Below are 19,881 nucleotides of genomic sequence, written 5' to 3' on the forward strand. Positions count from 1 at the left end.
GTGAAGGGTTGACTCATTGGAAAAGACTCTGATGCTGGGAGGGATTGGGGGCAGGAGGAGAAGGGGATGACAGAAGATGAGATGGCTGGATGGCATCACTGACTCGATGGATGTGAGTCTGAGTGAACTCTGGGAGTTGGTGATGGACAGGGAGGCCTGGCATACTGCGATTCATTTGGTCGCAAAGAGTTAGACACGACTGAGAGACTGAACTGAACTGAAGGCTGTATAATGTCATCCTGCTTATTTCACTTATATGCAGAGTACATCATGAGAAATGCTGGGCTGGAAGAAGCACAAGCTGGAATCAAGATTGCTGGGAGAAATATCAATAACCTCAGATATGCAGATGACACCACTCTTATGGCAGAAAGTGAAGAGGCACTAAAAAGCTTCTTGATGAAAGTGAAAGAGGAGAGTGAAAAAGTAGGCTTAAAGCTCAACATTCAGAAAATGAAGATCATGGCATCTGGTCCCATCACTTCATGGGAAATAGATGGATAAACAGTGTCAGACTTTATTTTTTTGGGCTCCAAAATCACTTCAGATGGTGATTGCAGCCATGAAATTAAAAGACGCTTATTTTGGAAGGAAAGTTATGACCAACCTACATAGCATATTAAAAAGCAATAACATTACTTTGCCAACAAAGGTCCATCTATTCAAGGCTATGGTTTTTCCAGTAGTCATGTATGGATCTGAGAGTTGGACTATAAAGAAAGCTGAGCGCCGAAGAATTCATCCTTTTGAACTGTGGTGATGGAGAAAACTCTTGAGAGTTCCTTGGACTGCAAGGAGATCAACCAGTCCATCCTAAAGAAGATCAGTCCTGTGTGTTCATTGGAAGGACTGATGTTCATGCTGAAACTCCAGTACTTTGGCCACCTGATGTGAAGAGAGGACTTATTTGAAAAGCCCTGATGCTGGGAAGGATTGAAGCCAGGAGGAGAGTGGGACGATAGAGGATGGGATGGTTGGACGGCATCACCAACTCAATGGACATGGGTTTGGGTGGAACGCAGGGTTGGTCCTGATGGACAGGGAGGCCTGGCATGCTGTGGTTCGTGGGGTTGCAAAGAGTCAGACAGGACACGACTGAGTGACTGAATGGAACCGAACTGTACTAAAATTTTCTAGATTATGAATGATTTATTGATATTCTAAATTTGATCATCTCTAGATTATGTGCTTGTGTGCTCAGTCTTATAGGAAGAACTTACATTAAGATTTTCTAAATTATATATATTTATTGGTATTATAAATCTAATTATCCCTTGATTATTCCTGAAATATCTAGGGGGTGTTTATGTAATCCATTTGGGTGCTTTAAATGCTTTAGCATCTTATTTATCCAAAAGATGGATACCCTTCACTTTCATAATAAATAGAATTTTGACACTGATGGAAAGATTTTGAGTAGCCTTTAAGAAGCTAAACAGAAAGCTAAAATTTTATGTAAAAAGTCCAGGTACTTTACAAATCAGTGATCAAAGCCTATCATTAGATATACATTTTACAAATTCCCATGTAATTGGTTAGCTAACCTGTTCCCAACATGTAACAGTTAATCAGAGTTAGTTGAAGACATATTAATAGGAAGGTTTTTAAAGAAACAAACAAACAAAAAAAAAACACTTAGAAAAATAACAGCATACTAGCTTTGTTTAGCAAACTGGCAAACTGCTTCCTTAGCCATAATTAGCATAATATTACAGAAAAGAAAAGTGATTATGAAGATTACCTGAGTTTTAGGGGAAATACATGCAAATACATGTATTCATGGATGTATTTTGTGTGCAAAACATTTTAAAATGTGTTGTGTTTTAACTGTATTAGAACTCTTGGCAAATTTAATTTTGAAACCTCTGGATTCCTGTATGATAGCAGATAGTAATGAATTGTTGTATATAACAGATGACTTAGCCTGCACAGATTTTGACTCTTAGCAAAACTAGTCTTTCAGCAGGAGCATTATGAACAGAATGTCATAGAAAAAGAGAGGAAACCCTCTGAAATAATAGTGACATTTTCTTTTTAATGAGAAGCTTATCTAGGTGGGAATTATTATTATTATTATTATTTTGTTTTTAACTGTCAAAGTGAAAGTGAAAGTTGCTCAGTCATGTTCGACTCTGAAATCCCTTGGACTATACAATCCATGGAATTCTCCAGGCCAGAATACTTAAGTGGGTAGCCATTTCCTTCTCCAGGGGATCTTCGCAACCCAGTGACTGAATCCAGGTCTTCAGCATTGCAGGTGGGTGCTTTACCGACTGAGCCACCAGGAAACCCCTTTAATCTTCAAACTTCTCTTAAAAGAAAGCAATTGTTCAGAGATGTTCATGACAATAAATTGGGCAACTTTGATGAAATAGCTAAATTCCTGAAGTGAAATAATTTATCAAAGATAACACAAGAAAAAATAAATAACCCAAACAGTCCTTTTTCTCTTGAAGAAGTTGCACATGTAACTAAAATTGTTACACAAAGAAAAATTCAGAAAATATGGCTTTACTGGTGAACACTACTAAACTTTGAAAGAACAAAAATGTAATTTCTACACAAGCTCTTCCTCAAAAGTGAAGTCTGAGACATCATCCAATGTATTCTATGAGTTTAGCTTGATCCTGAAATCACACAGATATTGCAAGGAAAAAACAATACAAAACAAAACCGTAGACCACATCTTTAATGAGCATAGATGCAGAAATTCTAAACAAAATTTCAGTAAATATAATTCAAGTTACAGTATATAATAGTATGAGAATCAAGATCAAATGAAACTTAGCCATTATATCAAGGTTAGTATAGCTTTCAAAATAAATGTAATTCATCATATTAACAAATGGCATGAGCAAACTTTTGCATGATGGAAATGTTCTGTATCATGGTTGCATGACTGTATAACTTTGACAGAATTTATAGAATTGTAACCTTGAAAAAAATGACTTCTGCTATAAGTGTATTATACCTCAATAAACTTAACTAAAAAGAGGTGAACTCAATATTTATAACGCATTAAAAAAAGATTTTTCTAATACATATGCTTAGCTAGATAAGCATGTTTTGATATTTTACTGCAATGGTCTGTTGCTTCCTGATTCGCTGACCACAGAAATTAATGACAGATGACAATTAATCAAACATTTTTCATGTTAAAGTACAAAACTGAACCTAGTGTCCCCTGCCTTGGTCTTCTTGCCCATATGGGAAAGGTACAATATTGGCCAGGAACCTAGTGTCCATCTGGGCAGAGATACATTTATTGAATTATGTGAAACTTTCAAAATCACTTACCTCATTTATTGAATGAGATGAAACTTTCAAAATCAGCCATCTGTTTGTACACTGTTTTTGCAAAAACCCAAAAGCCTGTAAATAAAACAACACATACATAAAAGGAGTAATCACAAAAAAATGTGACTTTCAGTTTCCATAGGTAAAAGCTTTTCTAAAACATATATTGTTAGTTGTCAAATGTAATATTTTGTTGTCTTAATACAGATATTCTTTATTATTTGTGCAATAATATTTAATGTTTTTATTGATCATCAGGTCCAAAAGTTTCTTACCTATTTTTACATATGTCCCTTCAATTGATAATGCATGTTTGAGGTCAAACTAGGGTTTTACCGTTTCATTTTAAAGTGTTCATCACTTGTGATGTTTGTGGATTATTGAATGCCAATTAGTAGAGAAGTAGATTAGTAAATGAAGTGTTTGTAGTTAGCCCTTAATTCCACATTACTTCCTCAAGCAGAAATACAAGATTTTGAAAAGCACAGACCTTGGAGCTTCATGTAACAATGTCCAAATCCTCTTTTTTTTCATTTTTCCTTAACTGTATGACTTTAGGCAGATCACTAAATTTGTGCCTCAACTTCCTCATCGGTGAAGAAGCAGTAGTAATACTGGCTTGTTGCTTGTTTTGAGGATTAAATGAGATCAGAGATAGTACAGCAGAATTATTACTTGTGCCATGAATAAAATTTGTATTATTATGGTATTTATCTTAAAAATACTTGTTTCTCACATGAATATCATTAGTGAGGGATGATGAACAGAATCCTCTGGGTAGTGTAGAAATAGGCATTGAAAACAATATTTATTTTTCATTTTGTCTTGTGTGAGGTAGCTTTAATATGCTGCCTATACAGCTATACCATATGTCTTGTCTCTGAACTATGTTGCAGGTTAGAGTGGGATCATGTGGACCAATTGAAAAAGAAAATCTTCAATGTTTGTCATAGAACCATTTTCTGTCTTTGCTGGCATTTTGTATGTTGGTTACTTTTAGAAAAGAAGAATAAAAAAGTTAGGTTTTCTAGTAAGAGCTTCTGTGATTTAGGAAGATAGAGTATTCTTTTTTTTTTTAACTTTACAATATTGTATTGGTTTTGTCATACATCAACATGAATCTGCCATGGGTGTACACGTGTTCCCCATCCTGAACCTCCTCCCATCTCCCTCCCCATACCATCCCTCTGGGTCATCCCAGTGCACCAGCCCCAAGCATCCTGTATCATGCATCAAACCTGGACTGGCAATTCATTTCATATATGATATTATAGAGTATTCTTTTTATGTATGAATTTTATTTCCAATGAAATTAAAACATTATTTGAATAAAGTCTGTATGTTCAATTATTAGAATCCAAAATTCCAGATGATAGTCTCAGATGATTTATTTGAGTATAATTCCTACTTTGAGCTGTTTTTCCCTGAAATTAGATCAACAAACTAAAAAAAAAAAAATTACCTCATTTCTTTTAGCTCTAATATAGTATTAGAGTATTTGAGTCTGAATGTTTTAAGAATTTAGTTTCATGCAATATTTATTCTATTTGATTTTTGATATTTTTAAATTTTATTTTAAAATAAAATCTATATATTTTGGTGTCAGTTCAGTTCAGTTCAGTCGCTCAGTTGTGTCCAACTCTGTGACCACATGGACTGCAACACGCAAGGCCTCCCTGTCCATCACCAATTCCCGGAGTTTACTCAAACTCATGTCCATTGAGTTGGTGATGCCATCCAACCATCTCATCTTCTGTTGTCCCCCTCTCCTCCCACCTTCAATCTTTCCCAGCATCAGGGTCTTTTCAAATGAGTCAGCTCTTCGCATCAGGTAGCCAAAATATTGGAGTTTCAGCATCAGTTCTGCCAAATATTCAGGACTGATTTCCTTTAGCATGGACTTGTTGGATCTCCTTGAAGTCCAAGGAACTCTCAAGAGTCTTCTCCAACACCACAGTTCAAAAGCATCAATTCTTCTGTGCTCAGCTTCCTTTATTGTCCAACTCTCACATCCATACATGACCACTGGAAAAACCATAGCCTTAACTAGACAGACCTTTGTTGGCAAAGTAGTGTCTCTGCTTTTTAATATACTGTCTAGGTTAATCTTAAATTTTCTTCCAAGGAGTAAGCATCTTTCAATTGCATGGCTGCAGTCACCATCTGTAGTGATTTTGGAGCCCCCCAAAATAAAGTCTATTTTGGTGTGGGGCATGATAATTTGATATAATATACATATTTAAATGATTACTACAGTAAACTAACATATTATCTAACATTTTATCAGTTTTTTGTGTGTAATGAGAATAAAATCTACTCTCAGTAAATTTCTAATAGTCAGTACATATTCACTGTAGTCAATATGCTGTATAATCTATAGAATTATTCATCCTACATAACTACAACTTTGTAACATTTGACTAATATTTCCCCATTTCTCCCATCTCTTTCCCCTTCTAATCACTGTTCTACTCTCTGCTTCCATGTATTTGACATTTTTAGATTCTACATATAAGTGAGATCATGTAGTTTTTTTCTTTCTCTATCTTGTTTATCTTATTTAGCATTATGCTACAGCTTCATCCTTGTATTGTGTATAGTAGGACCTCTTTTTTAAGGCTGAATAATATAATATATGTGACGTTTGTGAGATATATATACGTGTGTATAAATTTCTTTTTGCATTTATGTATGAGTGGACACTTAGGTTGTTTCCATGTCTTGACTGTTGTGAGTACTGCTGTGATGAACATGGGAGTGCAGTATTCTCTTCAAGTTCTAGGTGACTTTAAGTTGTGAGCAGACAACTATCCTCTAAGTGCAATTGTTGTTCTATAGGAATAGTATGTGATGACATTGAACAAATGCTTACGTATAACCTTTAGCTTTTTAAATGATATTAAACAGCAGTGTTAATGTGACATGCGTTTAACTGAGTATGAGTTATTGTGCACCACAGCAAGTAAACAAAGAGTAAGCATTTCACTCACATTGGTATAACCACTGCTGAGGTGAGACTGCCTCCTACCCCTCTACATGAAAGAATTTCATGTATATATATCTATGTCTCTATTTCTCTCTCTATCTGCCTCTGTCTCTCTCTCAAAAGACTGAAGGCTAAAGGAGAAGGCAGCAGAGGATGAGATGGTTAGGCAGCCCATGGGGTCGCAAAGACACAACTTAGTTGACTGGCAACATACAAAATTCCAGACACAACTTAGTTGACTGAACAATAACATAAACAACAACCCACTTAATTCTCCTATTTGAGATAGTTTAGATTTCCAATTGCTGGAGATTAAATTTTATTCTGTCTATATTAATGAATATACATTAAGAAAAAACCTAGAAACTTCTACCATTAAGGCTATTTTAGTATTTCAATTATTGGATTTAACAGTTATATTTTAATTTATAACAAAAGTTTTGAGGTTATGTAGTCTACCAAGTACACTAAGTCAAAATAAAAGTGAGAGTGTTAGTCTCTCAGTCGTGTCCCACTCTTTGTGACCACATGGACTGTAGCCCACCAGGCTTCTCTGTCCATGACATTCTCCAGGAAAGAGTACTGGAGTGGATAGACATTTGCTTCTCCAGGGGATCTTCCTGACACAGGGATTGAACCTGGGTCTCCTTCATTGCAGGAAGAGGAAGATTCTTTACTGTCTGAGCCAGGGAAGCACTAAGTCAGAAGTGAATATAAAACATCATAAGTTTGTAAGTAATAATTTAAATAATCTATTAGCTCTGTATTAATTTCTTATGGCTACCCTAACAAATTAGCCCAAATTTGGGGTGATTAAGTCATCAGCTATTTATTCTTTCAACATTCTGGAGATTGCTGCTGTTGCTAAGTCGCTTTAGTCATGTCCGACTCTGTGCAACCCCATAGACAGCAGCCCACCAGGCTCCTCCGTCCATGGGATTTTCCAGGCAAGAATACTGGAGTGGGGTGCCATTGCCTTCTCCTTCTGGAGATTATCAATCCAAAATTAAGGTGCTATAAGGGTTATGGGAAATATTTTTCCTTGCCTCTTCCATTTCTGGTGACTTCAGTGATTCCTTGGCCTGTGGTAGCATAGCTCAAATCTCTGCTTCCATCTTCCTTTGGGCTTTTCCTCTATGCCTGTCTCTCCTCTTAGAAATATATTATCCCTCTTGGGCCCACCTTAATCTATAATGACCTCATATTGAAATCAGCAATTTTATTATATCAGCAAAGTTTATTTTTCCAAATAAGATCATGTGTACATTTTCCAGGGGATTTTTTTTTTTGAAGAAGAAGAAGAAGCAATGTGGTCATCATATAACCTACCACGCTTATTTAACTGTTTGTTCTTCCTACCATATTCTACTTCAAAAGATAATCACTTTAGTTTTGCTCATCTTAATTATTTTTCCACTCAGTATACTTATAAACTAGTTTTATTCAAAATGTTCTAATCTTTTGTGTAAGTCTTGATATGAAACTTGGTGTCAATGTATCTGAAGTTCCTAATGTAGCAATTGTGCACCTACTGATTCTCACAGGAAGTAAAGACATGATTGAGTGTTGAGTGTTTTTGTAGAACATACAAGTACAAAAATGCAAAAGATTTAGTGGTTTGAACTTTATCTATAATTGACATAGTTAGAGGAATCAGCTCTACAAAGGTTTTGAACTCAGTTTTAAAATCATAACAATTTTAATGTAAAAAATATTTCCAAAACACCAAGGAGACAACTGAACATTAATCATAGAATAGTGGGATTTCAGTTCCTTGTTGAAACAAATCACATCTCTTCTCCTAGCTAGTCTATACATGAGTCACTGGGTTTTTCAATTTCTGAATTAAAGAAACCTACTTATGTTTTGTAGTCTGATTTTAAAAAATGTTAGACCCCTAAAAATCCTTCAAATATTTCCTGTCAAATTTCTGATATTTTTTAGATTATATATTGGTGGGCTTTGGAGATACTTATTAAAATTTTGCCACCATAAAAGAAAAGAACTCCCACAAACAAAAAAATAAATATATGTTTCTGGGAAATGATGAAGTGCTTTGTGATCCGTACATTGTGGGGACAAGATTTTCATGAAAATCAAGAGTGTTGGAAAAGAAAAAAATGCCTCCTAGCTTTCAGTAGTGTTAAAGGTAAAATTCCAGATTCAGTAAGTTTAAGAAGTGTATTGTTGCTAAGATTAACATGGTGTTGGAAATTATCAATTTATCATAAGTATATTAAAATAATATCATTTTAATAATAGCAGTATTTTTACAGGTTGTTAACTAGTATAATGAAAACACTATTCTTGGGGTTGACCTGAAGAAGATTTGAATCTTGTTTCTTTCATGATATCATGATTTTGGACAAGTTTCATATAAAATCCAAATTTCAGTTAACAATCCAAAAATAGAAGTATTACTCCTATTTACCTAATGATTACCTAAGTTTCTTTGGAACGATTAAGTTAAATAAGTTAATGTGGAATAAAACTAACTAACAGTGCTTGAAATATAGAACATTAATGATAAACCTCATTAAATTAGAATTTCAATATTTGCATATTGAGATTTCTACTAGGCTTGTTGGATTCAGATTTTATCAAAATTTAATAATTGCAAATATATAAATTAGTGATTAAATTGCACATTTATTTATATCTTTTATTCAGTGGCAACATTTAAAACATATTAAGATCGAGTTTAGAGTGATTAAACTCCTGAAATCAGACCATAGCAAGAGGAAAATTTTTTTCTATGACAGAAGAGTCTGAATTAAGCTGCTCCTGTCACACACGGTGCTGTAGCTACTGCTTTGCTGTTCATAAAAAGGGAAACAGTATTTCTGCCACTGCTAGTTTAAGTAATAGAGCATTCCATGAAAGGGCACATATGTAGAAAGTTTTCTGTGTTTCGGATTGAGACCTACTTGAGAAAATATTTAATTATAAAGTGTTATTGTTCTCAAGCAAAGATTGTACATTTTTATTAATTCACAAAACCTGGAAATTATATTAATTTACCCTGAACATTAATAACATAGGCAATTAGTGCAATGCTTTTAGTCATTGAAAGTTATTTACCTCTGTTTCCTTGGACCTACATCAATGATGTGACCTGTTTTGAAAGGAAGGCCATTATATCATGTCTTCTAACTTAATGTAACATAAAGCAGTTTTACCTAATATAATTATCTAAAATTTTATTAATTTTATATGTGGTCAGCACTTGCAGTTGTAAATGATTTAGAAGAAAACATGACATGACTCTGCCCTTAAGGAGCTTAAGATTTACTGGTGGTTTAGCACAAGAAATTACTAGAACTTGTTATTTAAATTAGCTTAATCAAACATATTAGTTAATCACTATTTTTGGCCTTCAGGGAAAGAACAGATGAGTATGGATTGCAGTAGTTTCAATGATTTGTCCTGACGGTTGGCAGAAGGTTGACTGGAGTTGGATGCTGAATGATGGTTAGGGTTTATATAGATAAGTAGGACAAAAAAGGTAAATGTAAGTCCCTGTGAGAGCCATCCTGTTGATGATATTTTCTCAATGTAAGATGGAACACTGTTGCTAATGCAGATTTCTTGTTATGTGGGAATAATGACCCGTTTCATATGAAGAGACAAACTTAAATATAGACAAGAGTCATATAAGCATAAAGCAAGAGTACTGGAGTGGGCTGTCATTGCCTTCTCTGAACTCTACAGGTACTGGGAATCTATTGTAGGATTTAGAAATATTAAAAAATAAGTTGATAGATAAATACTTAGTTGTTGTAACACCATAGTTTGCATCCATTAAAGGATATAGGATTTAAGAATATGGAAGGCTACTGCAGTTATCCAACCCTGGGATGATGAAAGTCCAAACTAGGAAAATGCAGCCAGAAATATAACATTGTATTTAATAAAAAGTAACATTTTTGAAGTAGGTAATACAGATAAAGATTAAATAGATCAAAAAACAAAGCAAGAACAAAAATTCAAAGTACCACGAAGCTGAATTAAGTGATAAAGTCACAAATGAGAAGTTAGATGTCCTGGATTCCAGTACTGGATAATTTCCAGTAAAGAATTAATGAAAGAATACATTTGAATCAGTTCTAATGAGATGGATGAAACTGGAACCTATTATACAGAGTGAAGTAAGCCAGAAAGAAAAACACCAATACAGTATACTAATGCATATATATGGAATTTAAAAAGATGGTAACAATAACCCTGTATATGAAACAGCAAAAGAGACAATGATGTATAGATCAGTCTTGTGGACTCTGTGGGAGAGGGAGAGGGTGGGGAGATTTGGGAGAATGGCATTGAAACATGTACACTATCATGTATGAAACGAGTTGCCAGTCCAGGTTCAATGCACGATGCTGGATGCTTGGGGCTGGTGCACTGGGACGACCCAGAGGGAGGGTATGGGGAGGGAGGAGGGAGGAGGGTTCAGGATGGGGAACACAGGTATACCTGTGGCAGATTCATTTCAAAATTTGGCAAAACTAATATAATGTTGTAAAGTTTAAAAATAAAATAAAATTTAAAAAAAGAATTAATGAATATTTTTAAATTGAATCTCCAGTAATGACTTAATTTTTGTAGAAGAAACAAATTATAATTTATATTTATCATCATTAATATCACCTCTATGTCTTTACCCAACCTGTTGATTACTTTTTCTCTTGATATAGAAGAAATCAACATCAAGTGTAATACAGAGCACTGGATAACACCAAAGATAATTGGAAGTTCTCAGTATCACAAATATTAATATGTATTCTTCAAAGGGTGGGTTTAAGAATGAATAATTATAAAGTGACTACCACACAATATGGCATACAGTATAGTGGAGGATTGTGATTTAAATACTTATATTTATCAAAAGATATTTTTGTCAATATGGAATTTATTCAAATATTTATTATAGTTTTTGCTCTGTTCTGGAGAATGTCCAGGGACTATAGTCCATGGGATTGCAAAGAGTTGGACACGACACAGAGACTTTCACTTTTACTTTCTGTCACTTCTTTGACTTTTCACTTGCCTTCCATTGGCCTGGAATTTCCTTCTTGATCAACCCCTGAGGTTCTCTCAAAATATAGCTCAATCTTCTTAATCCTTAAGACTGGGTAAGACTTTGTTTCTTTCTGTTAAAACATTTTCCTCACCCACTTAAATTGGGCTCATACTCCAACAGTATCTTACACATCATTTTCTTTTATTTTTTCCATTTTGTTGAAGTTATCATAGTTACAGGCTAAAAGGTCCAAACTCCACAAGGTCAAGAATTGTGTATGTCCTTTCCATGATTCTCTTCTCAGTACCTAATGCAGAAGTATGTATACCCAGTAACTATGGGGTAAGGATTTGTTGAATGGCTGTTTGACTAAAGGAACTGATAGCTTATGGTGAATGATGTAAGAAGATTTAGCTTCAGGATCAGGGACCAGGCTTGATCACTCAGAGATTTTGTGTGGTAGAAGTCTTATTACAGTAAAAAAGTACAGAGGAAAGCTTCTGACATAGACATCAAAAGGGGGATGGAGAGTGCCCCCCTTGCTAGTCTTATCAGGCCTTATATATTTTACCAGACCCACTCCCACAACATACATCTTAAATTAACAAGATTAAAACTAACAGCAGAAAGGTCTTACCAGACCTACTCCCACAACATAACTTAAGATAATGAGATTAGTCAAAAGGTTTTTTTAAGAAGGAGAAACATGTCCATGAGCAAGATACATTGTTATTATATAATCATTACTACAGAACTTAAGTAAAAACATACCCTTGAGCAAGATGACAACACAAGAGAAGACTCTACACGTGGACATCATCAGATGGTCAATACCGAAATCAGATTGATTATATTCTTTGCAGCCAAAGATGGAGAAGCTCTATACAGTCAGCAAAAACAAGACCAGGAGCTGACTGTGGCTCAGACCATGAACTCCTATTGCCAAATTCGAACTTAAGTTGAAGAAAGTAGGGAAAACCACTAGACCATTCAGGTATGACCTAAATCAAATCCCTTATGATTATATAGTAGAAGTGAGAAATAGATTCAAGGGATTAGATTTGATAGACAGAGTGCCTGAAGAACTATGGACAGAGGTTCGTGACATTGTAAAGGAGACAGGGATCAAGACCATCCCCAAGAAAAAGAAATGCAGTCTGGCAAAACCAATACAATATTGTAAAGTAATTAACCTCCAATTAAAATAAATAAATTTACATTAAAAAAAAAGAAAAAGAAATGCAAAAAAGCAAAATGGCTGTCTGAGGAGGCCTTACAAATAGCTGTGAAAAAAAGAGAAGTGAAAGGCAAAGGAGAAAAGGAAAGATATAAACATCTGAATGCAGAGTTCCAAAGAATAGCAAGGAGAGATAAAAAAGCCTTCCTCAGTTATCAATGCAAACAAATAGAGGAAAACAATAGAACGGGGAAGACTAGAGATCTCTCCCAGAAAATTAGAGACACCAAGACAATATTTAATGCAAAGATTGTCACAATAAAGGACAAAAACGGTATGGACCTAATAGAAACAGAAGATATTAAGAAGAGGTGACAAGAATACACAGAATAACTATACAAAAAAAACCCTTTTCATGATGTGTGTGATCACTCACTTAGAGCCAGACATCCTGGAAAGTGAAGTCAAGTGGGCCTTAGGAAGCATCACTGCAAACAAAGCTAGTGGAGGTGATGAAATTGCAGTTGAGCTATTTCAAATCCTAAAAGATGCTGCTGTGAAAGTGCTGTACTCAGTATGCCAGCATATTTGGAAAATGCAGCAGTGGCCACACAACTGGCAAATGTCAGTTTTCATTCCAATCCCAAAAAAGACAATGCTAAAGAGTGTTCAAACTACTACACAATTGCACTCATCTTACACGCTAGCAAAGTAATACTCAAATTCACCAAGCCAGGCTTCAACAATACATGAACTGTGAACTTCCAGATATTCAAGCTGAATTTAAATATGGCAAAGGAGTCAGAGATCAAATTGCCAACATCTGTTGGATCATCGGAAAAGCAAGAGAATTCCAGAAAAACATCTATTTCTGCTTTATTGACTATGCCACAGCCTTTGACTGTGTGGATCCTAACAAACTGTGGAAAATTCTTTAAGAGATGGGAATACCAGACCACCTCACCTGCCTCTTGAGAAATCCGTATGGAGGTCAAGAAGCAACAGTTAGAACTGGACTTGGAACAAGAGACTGATTCCAATCGGGAAAGGAGTACGTCAAGGTTGTATATTGTCACCCTGCTTATTTAACTTCTATGCAGGGTACATCATGAGCATGCTGAGCTGGATGAAGCACAAGTTGGAATCAAGATTCCCGAGAGAAATATCAATAACCTCAGATATGCAGATGACACCACACTTATGGCAGAAAGCAAAGAAGAACTAATAAGCCCCTTGATGAAAGTGAAAGAGGAGAGTGAAAAGTTGTCTTAAAACTCAACATTCAGAAAACTAAGATGATGGCATCTGGTCCCATCTCTTCATGGCAAAGAAATGGGAAACAATGGAAATGGTGACAGACTTTATGTTTTGGGGGCTCCAAAATCACTGCAGATGATGACTGCAGCCATGAAATTAAAAGACACTTACTTTTTGGAAGAAAAGTTATGACCAACCTACACAGCATATTAAAAAGCAGAGACATTACTTTGCCAACAAAAGTCCATCTAGTCAAAGCTATGGTTTTTCCAGTTGTCATGTATGGATGTGAGAGCTGGATTATAAAGAAAGCTCAGCACCAAAGAAGTGTTGCTTTTGAACTGTAGTGTTGAAGAAGACTCTTGAGAGTCCCTTGGACTGCATGGAGATCCAACCAGTCCATCCTAAAGGAAATCAGTCCTCAATATTCTTCAGAAGAACTGATGTTGAAGCTGAAACTCCAAAACTTTGGCCACCTGATGCAAAGAACTGACTCACTGGAAAAGACCCTGATGCTGGGAAAGATTTATGGCAGGAGGAGAAGAGGAGGACAGAGGATGAAATGGTTGGAAATGAGTGTTGGAAATGAGTCTGAGCAAGCTTCGGGAGTTGGTGATGACAGGGAAGACTAGCATGCTGCAGTCCACGGGGTTGCAAATAGTCGGACATGACTGAGTGACTGAACTGAACTGATCATTTAAGTGCAACATTTCAATATTAAATGGTATTTATGTATTTTTTTTAGTTATTCTTTACTGATTGCACTGGTGATTACAATGTATATCTTAATTTATCACAATCCACTTCAAATTAATACTGAGTTAGTTCTGGTGAAATGTGACAGATTTATTTCAATTATTATAACCACAATGGAGTTCAAAGTAGATTACACATCTATATAACATAAATTATTTTGATAATGGTAATTATTGCCTATTAATGATTATTAAAAAAAGAAACACTAAGTATTGTTACATATAAATATTGCTTAATACAATCTTATATGGTATTTATTATAGTCACAATGTTGTACGATAAAGTTATCACCCAGTAAACTATATTGCCCCACTATGTAGTCACTTTTCTTTCCCCTTATTCCTATCCCTGGTAACCTTGTATGCTTTCTATCACTATAAATTTGTATTCTGGATATATCGTATTAGATAAATCAATACAATATGTGACCTTTACTATGTGGTTTCTTTCAGTTAGCATAATGTTTTCAAGGCTATTCAAGTGGTAGTGTTTATTAGTATTTTAACTTTTTGTGACTCAATAATATCCCATTAATTAATTGCACAGTTTTTTTTTTTAATCCATTCATCCATTGATTATGTTTCTGTGTGAATCTGTTTAATTTTATTTGAGTGGAATTTGCTGAGATACTTGGATGGGTAGCTTTGTGTGTTTTATCCAGTTTTGTACACTTCTGGATTATATTTCTTTAGATAGATTTCTCTGCTCAATAAGTTTTTTGGTAATAGGACTAATTCGTGGAACTTCCTCCTTCAGCATTTTCCCATGGACCACTCTGTCTTCTGTTGATGTTAAGATTTTTTTCTCGACTTTGTCTTTCATCAGTTTGAGAATTTGTGTCTAGATATTGATCTCTTTGTATAATTCTACCTGGAGTTCACTTAGTTTTTTGAAATTATGGCTTAATGTTTTGGAGCTAATTTCAAGTTTTGGGCATTGTTTCTTAAAATATTTTTTCCTTTTTTTTTTTTTTTAATATTCTCCTTCAGGGACTTCTCTTAAAATTTTGTTGATAGAGTTGACAAACTGTGTCACTCTATATTTTCTTCTCGTTAATTAGTAAGTGTTTAATTTCAATTTCAGTTCTTTTCAACTCTGGACTTTCAATTTGATTTTTTTTCTGTTTTCACAGTTTCAGCTTTTCTATTGAGATTCTCTGTTGAGACATTGTCATCATATTTCCCTTTATTTGTTTAAAGTCAATTTCCTTTAATAAATGAATGTATTGTAAAGGTAACACACACACACTCCAATCTTATCCCAACCACAATTTCTATTAACTGATTTGTTCCTGAATAGAGGTCACACTTTTCTATCTCTTTGCATATCACAATAATTTTCTGTTATTGAAAATGGAAATTATACATACAATATTACAGCAAAATTGAATTTCTAATTTTCTTGAGTCTTTCATTACTCCCTCTTTCTCTTTTTTATTTTTTAGACTTAAACTGTTGGATCCTCCCCTCCCCTATTTCTATTTCACAGTTTCCAGCCCCTTATAGCCCTGCTTAAACACATTGAACCTGTAAGACTTCTACTCTGTGCCAATTAATCAGCATGGGTGTGCAAATACATTGAAGGTTTAGCCAATTGTGGAGCTTTCCTTGTCTTTTACTTTCAGCGGAGATATCTTTCTCCCTTCACATGTACATATTTCCCAGTCATCAGGGAAATTATGGAATGTGTGCCATGGGTTTTCTGATGTTTTCTTTCAAGAATCTTCATGTGCAGTTTTTTTTCAGGGGGTCATTGAATACACCATCTTGGATTGAAAACTGGACCTAGTAGATGTTAAGATTTTCCCAATTATTTCCTACTCATTTTGCTTCGTTTACTGACACTCTCTCCACTGGTTTACATCCCTTGCCTAAAACGAAGTCCATCCACTCCAGCCACAATGTTACTAGCTTTCCTAGTCTTCTGGTAAAATCATTCTCAAGAAATGAGTTGGGAGGATGGCAACTTGAAAAAAAGCCACACATTTTCTCTGTCACCATGCAAAGCTATGTCAGTTTTTATGAGTAAATGCTCTTTGATCTCCTGTTTTCATTTGATCGACTTCTAAAGCCCACAAAATAGTTTCTAAGCACAATATTGAACAGTTTTATCCTATTTAGGGAGAGGATTAGTCACTTTTTCATACTACTCTCACCAGACGTCTATAGCAGCCTCTATGTTCCAGATCTTTTACTGAGGGAAGATTTATTTATTTATTTACTTTTATGGAGAAGAAAATGGCAACCCACTCCAGTACTCTTGCCTGGAAAATCCCATGGGTGGAGGAGCCTGGTGGGCTGCAGTCCATGGGGTCGCTGAGGGTTGGACACAACTGAGCGACTTCACTTTTCACAGAATAGAAATAACAGTAAAGAGTTTATTGATAAAGGAAGAAGTGCTGAGATCAGAACAGAAATTAAGCTGGAGGTAATCATGATTTTTCCAGGGAGAAATCAATGTGCATTCATAAAAATTATATCTCCATTAACATCTTTATCACATGGAATTAGCCCATGGAAAGGAAAGAGTGGGGGTTAGCAGACTGGATTTCTTTTAGCTATGATGTATTTGGGGAATCCAAATGGCTTAATTAATCTCTGGGCCTCAAGCTTCTCATCACTAATACAATGAGTTTGTAATAATACATGGTTTGGCAGTTGTCTCCAATGCCTGCCTATACAGATGCTGCGCTAGAGCCAATTTTAATACAGAATTTGTTAGGTCTCCTCTCTGAATTCCTGATTAAGTGGTAGAAGATGGGAAATAGAGTATTTTTAATAAGCTTTAATATAAATTTGAAATTTAAATAAATGCAAAAATACAGTTAAGTAAATGCAAAAATGCACTGTTCCGTCTCCACTCCCACTAGTTTTTTTTTTTTTTTTACTCTTCCTCTGGCATATATATCAGGATCATAAGTGGATATTCTCTTTTTTTTCACAATTATGCACCATATGTGTGGTGCTTCCTTGATGCACTGTACTTCCTTTAACTTAATAAAGCGTGTCTCCTTTTTTCCTCCATTGATTATGATACCTCATTCAGACACTGGCTATGGTTTATATAGGTATTAGCAGCTCAACCTAAAGTTTGTTTGCCTAGTGAAAATGCTGGCACAGCCTTCTCTGTAAGGATCAATAATACATGTGAGGCCAGAGAGGTCAGGGACAATCCTTGCATTAGTCATAACGTTGTCTTTTGACAACATCCTTAAGAAAGGATATTTTGGCTTTTGGTCTACCACAGACTTCTTTTTTTTTTTTTTTTAGAGTCCTAAACTGTAAGGAAAAAAAAAAAAGGCATGAGGTAGGATTTAGGGGATATATAGAAATTTGCAATGCATTAGAACTGCCAGTAAAAGAAGCATAATGTGGCAAGCATGGGCAATAAAATTAAATCTGTGAATGATGACAAATAAATATAGATTGAATTAGAAGAACTTATAGTCTTTATCACTTTTGCTTTCTGGTCTTTTCATATCATTGGAAGTCTAGGTGTCACATATCCATAGTTGCCAAAAATCACTGATTATGTTCCCTTGGCTTAGTTGCATATAGAAAGCTAGTGTGAAGTCAAGGAGTGAAGAATATAATTGATAAAAAATGCCTAGATAACACGAAATATCATGGACCAAATAGGTTTTTCATAATTATTCAAGTTTAATGTACATACTACTTTTACATCTTTTAGTGTTTTGTTTTGTTTTTTTCAGTAAATTGCCTTTTTGTGCTTCATGCATTTGTGAGTTTTGCAAAACAAAAAATCCTAACTTTCTATAAAGCATAGAAAAAGTGCCTTGCACAAAATCATAGGAAGGAAAATGAATGATATGCAGGGAAGACTCAGTTTGAGGCAATAACTGTGATCTCATTCGTAAAAGTAGAAACTCTTCAAATATTTTCTAGGTGATGGTCTCAGAAAACAATCAAGCAAACAAGTAGTTCAGGAGAGCTGGTAGGTACAATTTATCATAAAATGCCAAATGATCTGAAAAGCAGCTCAGTATCCTAAATCAATAACAAATGTGCATTTTTTTCCCATCTATCACCTGATAATATTAGAGATGACAGCTTATTTGATGAGGGAATAGCATTCTGTGCATTTCATTATGAGGTTGCTGCTGGGTTTTATAAGAGTTCTTTTGAAAGAAAACTTTATCACCATTTTGTTAAAACTATTTCATCAGTCTGCTCACTTAAAAATGTATTTGTGCAATTCTTGGAAATGCTGAGTTTCACTCTTTTTTGTCTCAATAAGGCATAATATATCTCCCCTGATGTTGGTTTCTGACAAATCCCTAGACACACTTAGCCTTTAGAGTAAAATCCAGATCATTTCTCATCTTGCCAGAACAAACAAGAGCACAGGAGTGTTGTGCATTTTGGGGTTACAGATTATGATTTAAAATGTGCTGATAGACCCAAATTCTTAAATTTAAATTAACCATCACATTTGAGAGCAATTTCCTGGCATTCTGTGTTCAACTGAAGGGTTTTGTCCTAACTGAGTACACACTTCTACTCTGGCAAATGAGCAGTAATAGATACACTTTGGGTGAAATAAAGCAATAATAAACCAGGATTTACCTTTGAGCCAAAAATGTAGGCAAAATCACAATGCATAAATGAAGCAGTTGATTGATATAGTTAAAGTATGTGTATATGTAGATATATATGTACAGGCTTCCCAGGTGGCGCTAGTAGTAAAGAAACCACCTGCCAATGCAGGGAACAGAGGAGACTTGGATTAGATTCCTGGGTTGGGAAGACCCTCAGGAGAAGGAAATGGAATCCCACTTCAGTATTCTTGCCTGGAGAATCCCATGGACAGAGGAGCCTGGAAGGCTACAGTCCATAGGGTTGCACAGAGTCAGAAATGACTTTAATGACTTAGCATGCATGTAGGAAAAGGAGTTTGTCAAAGCTGTATATTGTCACCCTGTTTATTTAATTTATATGCAGAGTACATCATGAGAAACGCTGGACTGGAAGAAACACAAGCTGGAATCAAGATTGCCAGGAGAAATATCAATAACCTCAGATTAAGAAGCCTCTTGATGAAAGTGAAAGTGGAGAGTGAAAAACTTGGCTTAAAGCTCAACATTCAGAAAACGAAGATCATGGCATCCGGTCTCATCACTTCATGGGAAATAGATGGGGAACAGTGTCAGACTTTATTTTTCTGGGCTCCAAAATCACTACAGACGGTGACTGCAGCCATGAAATTAAGAGACGCTTACTCCTTGGAAGGAAAGTTATGACCAACCTAGACAGCATATTCAAAAGCAGAGACATTACTTTGCCAACAAAGGTTCGTCTAGTCAAGGCTATGGTTTTTCCTGTGGTCATGTATGGATGTGAGAGTTGGACTGTGAAGAAGGCTGAGCGC

Source organism: Bison bison, unplaced genomic scaffold (genome assembly GCF_000754665.1).
Source record: "Bison bison bison isolate TAMUID 2011002044 unplaced genomic scaffold, Bison_UMD1.0 scf7180017864156, whole genome shotgun sequence".
NCBI lineage: Eukaryota > Metazoa > Chordata > Mammalia > Artiodactyla > Bovidae > Bison > Bison bison.